Source organism: Gavia stellata, chromosome 15 (assembly GCF_030936135.1).
Source record: "Gavia stellata isolate bGavSte3 chromosome 15, bGavSte3.hap2, whole genome shotgun sequence".
Classification (NCBI taxonomy): Eukaryota; Metazoa; Chordata; class Aves; order Gaviiformes; family Gaviidae; genus Gavia; species Gavia stellata.
Genome location: NC_082608.1, coordinates 213,511 through 221,280, shown reverse-complemented (window position 1 = coordinate 221,280; position 7,770 = coordinate 213,511).

Below are 7,770 nucleotides of genomic sequence, written 5' to 3'. Positions count from 1 at the left end.
CTCTGCCAGGACCAGCTCTAAACCAGCGGTAAGGCCACGCAGCCAGCAGCAGCAACATCAAGGATGATTTTACCCCAGGGATGTCCAACACCCTGCCGCAGCAGGACATGGAGGCTGGAAGAGAAGTGGGTTTGAACGGGTATTTGGCAACCACTGGTGAAAACCGCTCTTTCCAGGGCTGTTTGACACAAGGATTGCCTTTAAAGGCCCCGAGCTGGGAGGATGCACAGGCCAGGACAGCACCTGGTATCCAGCCATCCCCAAACCAGTTTGGTGACTTTGTCTGAGTTTTGTCTTCTCCTATAAGGGACAGGGCTAAAAAGGGAAGGAGAGGATGAGCGGGCAGGGAGGTGCGTGCTGCATGACTGGGTTGGTGCTCCCACGCATGCACCCCAGCAGTGCTCCTGGTGCCAGGTGGGGTCCAGGCTGCTCTTGATGGGAAACTGCTGAAATGCGGTGCTTCCAGCTCGGGCAGGCATGGGAGGGGCTGGAGGGGCAGCAGGCTGGCCACCCGGAGGGGCTGGACCTGCAGGCACGCAGGCAGGCTGTGTGCAGGGCAGGGGGGGCATGTTCAACTCCCCACCGTTACCCAAGTGCCTGCACTTTCATCCTGGCTTAAAAGTTGGGTGCCTTGAGAAAAGGACTCTAGGAATGTTGGCTCCTGCTTCCCATCATTGGTGGGTCAGGGTGTCCTTGAATCCCCCCATCTCCGGAGAGGCATGGGGAGTTTGATGGAGGCTCTTCGGAGAGCAGCAGTTGCTGAGTGAAAAGGCAATGAGGGATTGTGAGGACACATTGGTGGGTTTTGAGTAAAAGCTCCAAAATCCTGGCTGAGGCACTCAAACAGACTGAATGCGCCCTTCCAAGGAGCTGGAGAGCTGAGAGAGGAAGGTTTATGGTCCTCCAGCGAGCCACGAGCCATGGGAGGAAGGGCTGAAGACCTGCCTCTGTGGTGGAGAGGGTTGTGTTGCAAAGGGGTGATGCTAAAGCTGTCCTGGGGCAGCATGTGATGGTGCCTTTGGCCAGCCCTCCGCCTCTCTCCGCAGCATCTGCCAGGTCCGTGGCCCAAATGCAGCGTGACAAGAGAGTGCATTAGCGAGAAGCGGGATGAAATCGTTAGGCCCGATGGATCCCCCCAGAGCTAGAGGTATTGATCAGCTGTGGGCCAAGGAGAAGGTCAGGGGCAGAGCTGGTGGGGCGCAGGCAAGGGGAGCTGGCTGCTCCTGTGAAGGCTTTCGGGACGAGCAGGGAGGATGGGCTGCGGGTGGCTGCTCGGGCCCCGCCAGTCCCGCCTGGGCGAGGACCGGCTGTGCCGGAGCCCTTCCTACGCGTGCTGCTCTGCCCCACTGCATCCCCCTCCTGACCCAGGCACCCCAGCAGGGAAGCTGATGCCTGGAAAACCCCAGATGTGTTCCAGGTGTTCCAGGCTCCTCTCTTTTCATGACTGTGACCCTAGGAAGCCCCCAGCCCTCGGGGCAGAGCTGCCTCCACTCCTGCCAGCCTCCCCTGCCCAAGCACAGGCAATTCCCTCCCTGGCTGGTTTTGCCCAAGGCTTTGCTGTCCCTCCTGCGTGACAGCCCCTCCTTGGCTCTGCCACCCACCCGGGGGCCCGGGCCAAAGCCCCGGCCTGGCACTGTCTCGGATGTGCTGACGAGGTCCTGGGAGTTTGGGCAGCGCAAACGGAGCAGGCTTGGCTCGCCTGGATCAATCTCTGCCTGCACAAGCAAAGGAGCACCCAAGCCACCCGGGGCTGCTGCGGCCACCTGCGAGACTCCCTGAGAGCCCCCCGCCGGGGACATCTGTATCGGGCCAGGCTTGGGTTTGAGCTACAGCAGCTTATTTTCATGGGCAGCCTGCTGACGTGTCCACTGCGGCCGATGGGCTCTTCTGCCACCTTCCAGGCAGAGGTGGTGGGTGCCCATCCCACCAGGGCTCCCTGCAGTTTGAGCGCAGAGGGGAGAACCCAGATCCAGCCTTGTGCAGGGATCAGCAGCATCTTGCTGTCTCAGCGGGAGGGTTGTTGGGCTCATCTGAGCTTGCTTCTTATCTTTCTGAGGTTAGAAGCCAAATATAATCTGCTTTAAAAAATCTGCCTTGCCAGCCCGAGGGCCTCCGCGCCCCTGGGGAAGTGGTCTGCGTTTCGAGACCCGAATGCCCTCAGCTGCTGGCACATCCCAGTCTCATCACGAGGTGACCTTGGCGTGTGCTCATGAGGCTCCCTGGTACCCAGGCAGGAGTGGGACCCCCTCCCCACCTCCCGGCCAAGCTGCGCGCAACCAGCCAGCGGAGAAGTGCGGCTCACGCACGCCTGGCCCGTGTCCCCAGAGGCAGTCAGTGGCAACTGGGGAACTGTGGCAACTCTGAGAACGATTGAGTCTTCCCACTCCATCACCCTCCCCTAAACCACCATGGCAGCTCGCAGCCAGAGAAGCCAGCCCTCGGAAATGGCATTATCCCGCTCTCCAGGGGAAGGTAAGAGTGGGCAACTTTGCTCCATCACGATGGGTGCTGCATAATTGAAAATGCTGATTAGTGCTGCCGTTGAGAACGTGCCATGCCATTCTCTAACCTCTGAGGGGGGAGACCCTGCTGCCTCTGCTCTGTCTCGCGCCTGTCGACGTGCCAAACGCATCTGCACGCGTGCAGTCACTCTGAACAGTTCGGCTCTGCTCTGCTGACAGGTATTTATTTAAAGCCTGGCTCTGAAAAGGGGCTGTCGCAGAGGCGGCGCGGCGGGGCCGGGCGCTGCTGCTGCCTGCTTGTGCGGCTGGGAGGAGGCAGAGCGGGGTGGAGGGGGCTGCTGGGGGGAGGTGGGCTCCGCAGGCGAGGACCTGGGAAATAGCACCTCCAGAAGAGGCGTCTTCTGGTGGTGGGAGAACGCTTCATGCACCAGGCCCCTTCCCGCAGCCGTCTGTCTCTACCCATGCCTCTCCACGTGTTTTGAGGCCCCTCTTGTCCGAAGCACCATGCTTGCTGGTGCTAAGACGTCTCGATGCCACATTAAGCATCCTTCATTTTGCACCTTTGCTTTGAGCGCCTTTCTCTGTTTGTCCCCGGCACAGCTCCGAGGGGTGCTGGGGGGAGGCACGCTGCAGTGGGGGTGGAGGTTGCAACCCGCTTTGGTGCCTGCAAAACCGGTGAATCCTTCTGTGGTTTCCAAGTATTTTGATCGATGTTCTGGTGCTCCCGGAGGTGGTTTCGAGACTTTGAGATGGAGACTCTTGGATGCTCAGCTCCTCCCTAGCCGCAGTGGGCTCTCCGGAGCACAGAGCAGCGGAGGGATCCCCTCAGCACCCATGCCTTCAGCCTCCCCTCTGCCCCTCCTGGGACAAGCCGTTCCCGGGGCAGCCAAGGGGATGTTTGTACCCACACTCCCTGCCGGATGCATCTGACTCCCCCCGGCTCTGCAAAGCTGTCCCCTCTGCGTGGAGCCAGGAGTGTGAGTGAACGCCGGCTCCCGAGGGACCCCTGCATCCTCTGCCTGGCTCCGGAGCAGCGACGGCAGGCGCTGGAGCGATGCCTGGTCGTATCGGCCCCGCTGGGCTGGTGCGGGAGGAGGAGGAGGAGGGCCTGCCTCTCCACCTTCTGCTCGCTCAGGTCTGGTTCTCCAGACCCACAAAGCGCGATGCCTAAGCTGCGATCAGAGTCGAGCAGCTTCATCGCAAGGAGAAGGGAGCTCAAGGCAGCACGGTGTCACACGCAGGCTGCGGGCACACTGGGCTCCAGGGCCGGATACCTCCCTCTGTAAATCAACTTTGCTCGGTCGTGCTTGGCTGATCAGCGCAGCTGATGGACCAGACCTTCGGCTCCAGGCAGAGGTGCCTGTGCAGAGGCAGCTTTGGAAACAGCTGATGGCAAAGTCCCCGGGGCTGCCTTGCTCCTGGCCCAAGAGTGCAGCTGGGGCATGGGAATTTTTCTTGGCGGGTTGCTGGGCTTTTTTTTTTTTTTTCCTGGCATTTGGACAAAATCCTCCCGTTTCCCTGAGGCAGAGGGGCTGTGAGCGCAGGGAGGAGCAGGGCTCGGAGGAGCAGCTGTCTTGCAGAACTGGTGGGCGGCTCAAGCAGCGAAAGGGGGGGACTCAGGGTCTGAATGAACAGAGAAACTTGAACGGGGCCCAGCCCTATTACAGGGACGTAGGAGAACATCTCGTTAGGGCAGAGCCCGCAGCCAGGATGGAAAATTACTGGTAGCCCCGCGTTGCGAGGGCAGGAGGCAGCCGGTGGCGGGGGGGGGGGGGGCTGGCGGCTCGCCAGCCCCAGCACATGCTTTGTGCTGCGGTGGGGGAGCACCAGGGCACAGCACATCTCTGCCCTGCGCCGGGTCACGGAGGCAATGCTCCCTGTCCCTGCCTCACGGGCTGCGTTGCAGGGAGAGGATGCTGAGCTCCCTGCAGGCTTCCATCTTCCCAGGCAGCTTCAGCGAAATGTGTGGCGTTAGGCTGGAGAGCGGCGTGGCTGGCTCCTGCCTGCCGCTGCCTGCAGCCCAAGCCGTGAGCTCATGCACGGGCAGCGCCATGTCACAGCCCCCCCTTGTTTTGCACGAAGCCCAGTGGTTCTGGGGGGACCGACCCATCCTGGGACCAATCTGGGGGCTCTGGGTGGAGTTTGAGGGGTCTCTTTTGAGGTGTCCGAGGTCTGATTACCTTGCTGTCATTCTGGCCCTGATTATTTTGGAGCCAGCAAGCTGCCGGCCTTTCGCTGCCCTGCAGGTGCAAGGCTGGGGCAGATCGTGCCTGCCCTAGGGTGGGCAGGCAATGGGATGCAGGATGGGGCCCATCACCAACAGCTGGTGCTCCAGCACCGCTGCCTCGAGCCCAAGCCAGCCTGGCAGCCCCCTTGCTACGGCCATGGCTCCACAGCACGCGGCGTCATGCCCGTGGAGCGGCTCTGCCTGGCAGAGACCCCTGCCTCAGCACCAGCACGTCCCCACGGCTACCAGAGTCACCCTCTCACTGCTTTGTGTGCACTGCTGGTTTCTGAGTGACGGCTCCTGGGCATTTTTGGAAATAGGCCCTCGGGATATGTCTCACCAATCGCTAAGTCTCCTTTTTTCTCCCCCTTTTGAACAGCTTGACCGAAACAGCCCATCAAAGGTCCAGGGCTGCACAAGGCAGGGCCAGCAGCCACATGCTCCAAACAATGTCTTTATTTAAGGGCAGCAATAAAAACATCACGCTCGCGCACAACCAAGGCTAAATTTAGCTCTGACTCCTCTGCGCATCGTCACTGGACTGCATGCGCCTCGGGGTGGTACCTACTCCCTGTGAAACCCTTCGATACAGGCGCATCGACCACACTGATCCCCTGCCCAGCCAACGTGGGCAACCAGCACATCTGCCCCAGGCTGCTTCGCCTCCTGCCCCCCAAATTAGCCCCATGTGCGGCACAGGATGCACCCTGGAGCTGTTGGCCATGCGTCAAACCCTGCCCTGCCTCGGAGCTTGCATTCAGACCTCTGCTTCCCTTGCCGGTCATCTCTACGGTTGCTCTCTGCCAGTGGTGGCTGCGTGCTCCGTCCATCACCAGCTGTCCTCCGCCGGACGGGTCCTTGCGGCACCGCCAGCACTGGGTGCTGCTGTGGGAAGGGTGGCCAAGGGGTACGGAGGTACCTGCAGTGGGGTTGGGGGTCCCAGCTTGCCTCTGCCAGGTTGAGATGTCACCGTGGGCCTTGCAACAAGAGATTTGGGGAGGAACAAGGTGGTGCCGAAGCATTTTTGTTAGAGTTTTATGGCCTTTACCCCTTTTTTTATTAAATCTCTCCGTGTTTCTTCCAGAGATGGGGGAAATGAAAGGTCCCAGGGCCTCGTGTCCTGCCACCTCCCCTCTGCCAGCAATGGCATCGCTGGGTTCAGCAGTTCTGACCCCTCTGCCTCTCCACTTGCAGGCGTGACTGCTGAGGCAGCTCCAATGCCAGGGATCCCGGCTAGAAGGGCAGCCCATTCCTCTCAAGCTGGTCTTGTTCAAGAGAGGTGATTCTTGGAGAGGAGGGAGGGCTTGCTGGCAGTTGAGCGTCTGCTGGACTTTTGCTCTGAAGCCCCAGCGGCGTCCCCGTCTCAGCTCCCTTCTCCCCATCCACCTGCCCCGCTTTCCGCCGCACCACGCGGAAAGCAGAGCTGCCGTAAGGCTGCTTGTGGATGAGGCTTGTGAGCCTGGCAGCCCCTGCCCAGGCCCAGCCGCTCCGTGCCTCAGTTTCCCTACCAACAAATCCCACAAGAAGACTTCCTACATGGAGATGAAACCTTCAGGTGGATGTTTTAGGCTTGCAGTGGTGCTCGGTACAGGTAGACAGTGTAAAATCCCATCCCCGCCCCTGCACATAACCCTTCAGGGAGGATCTGCAGCCCCTGTCACTACATGGGGTCAGCCGGATCCGTCCCAGGGCCTGGGACCGCAGGTCCCTGGCTGTCCGCTGCACTCCGGCTACGGAGTCGTGACTCAGAGCCGCTCCGGCTGGGGGACAGAAAGGAGCTGCCACTTTTGCATCGGTGACAACAGCCCCTGTGCTCCCCGCGCCGCTGCTGGCGTTGGCAGTGCCGTGGAAAATTACTCTGTGCTGCTGGCGGAGGAGTAAATCCGTGCACAGGGGAAGGAGGGGGCTGCAAAATGATGCTGGCCGGGGTGTGTCCTTGGGAAACACACCAGACAGCCGGGGTGGAGGGGTCCAGCTCCCATCCGGGGGCTTAAAATAGCAACTCCTGCTGCCTGGCTCGGCCCCCTCCGCTCACCGTGGGGGAGGCTGGAGGCTGGCTGGGGACGAGGGGGTGAATGGCCCTGGGGCAGCACACTCCACTCCATCCTGCTACCCCGCAGGGCAGAGGCTCGGGTCTGGGGAGCGGCGCTTGTGCTTCTAAGCCGCCTTTCCTACGCCACTTATGACCCCGCAGCACCCAACTTCTTCCTCCCACTTCTGGCTCCCGTCCCGCTGGGGTGGACGCCCGGCATCCACCACTGTGGATGCCACCATCCTCACTCCCGTGGCACAGATGAGCTGAGTCCTGGGCTGCTCAGGCTTTGCAGGAGCCTGGCCAGGAGTCCCCGTGCTGCTGGGGAGGCCGATGGCTGGCTGCCAGCACAGATGGGGACCCCAGCCCTGAGCGGCACGGGGGGACGGCTCACTGCAGGGTGTATTCGGAGCTGTTCGTCCCCTCAGACTCGCTTGCTTCAGTGGACTGAGGCTCAGGCTGTTGGCCTGATGGCCAGCTTGAGCCCATGTCCATCGCCACCCAACCGCCGGGATACGTGTGGCAGCCCAAAGAAGGTGGGAATCTGGCCCCAGTCCCAGGAGACCATAGCAAAGCCCAGTTGGGAGAGACCAAGGGGTTTGGCTCTGGCAGCTCTTGGTGGATACCAAGTGGATACCTGGGCAGGCCCTGGGCCGGGGAACATCCCCTGCGCTTGACATCCCTTCTCTTTGGTGCAAGGGAGGGGACATCCCTCAGACAGCTGCAGCCCAACTTCAACGTCATCACCGACATCTCCAGGCAGAGGGCTCCTCCGGTCCTTGGGAAGCGCCGGTGCCACAGCAGCACCTGGAATGAGCGTCAGGGGTGTGTGATTAAACACCAGGAGATGACACAAGCCTGCGAGCGACATCCCCAAAACCCCAGCAAGGTCCTGGGGAGTCCCCTGTCCAGGTCTGCGACCTCCCTGATGCCATCTCTGGAGCCAGACCTCAGCTCGACTGGCTTTGTGTCACACGGCTGAGCTAAAAGCACAGGGAAAGCCGCGTGGAAAATGCCACGTTGACCTGCATTAAAAGCACAACGAAAAA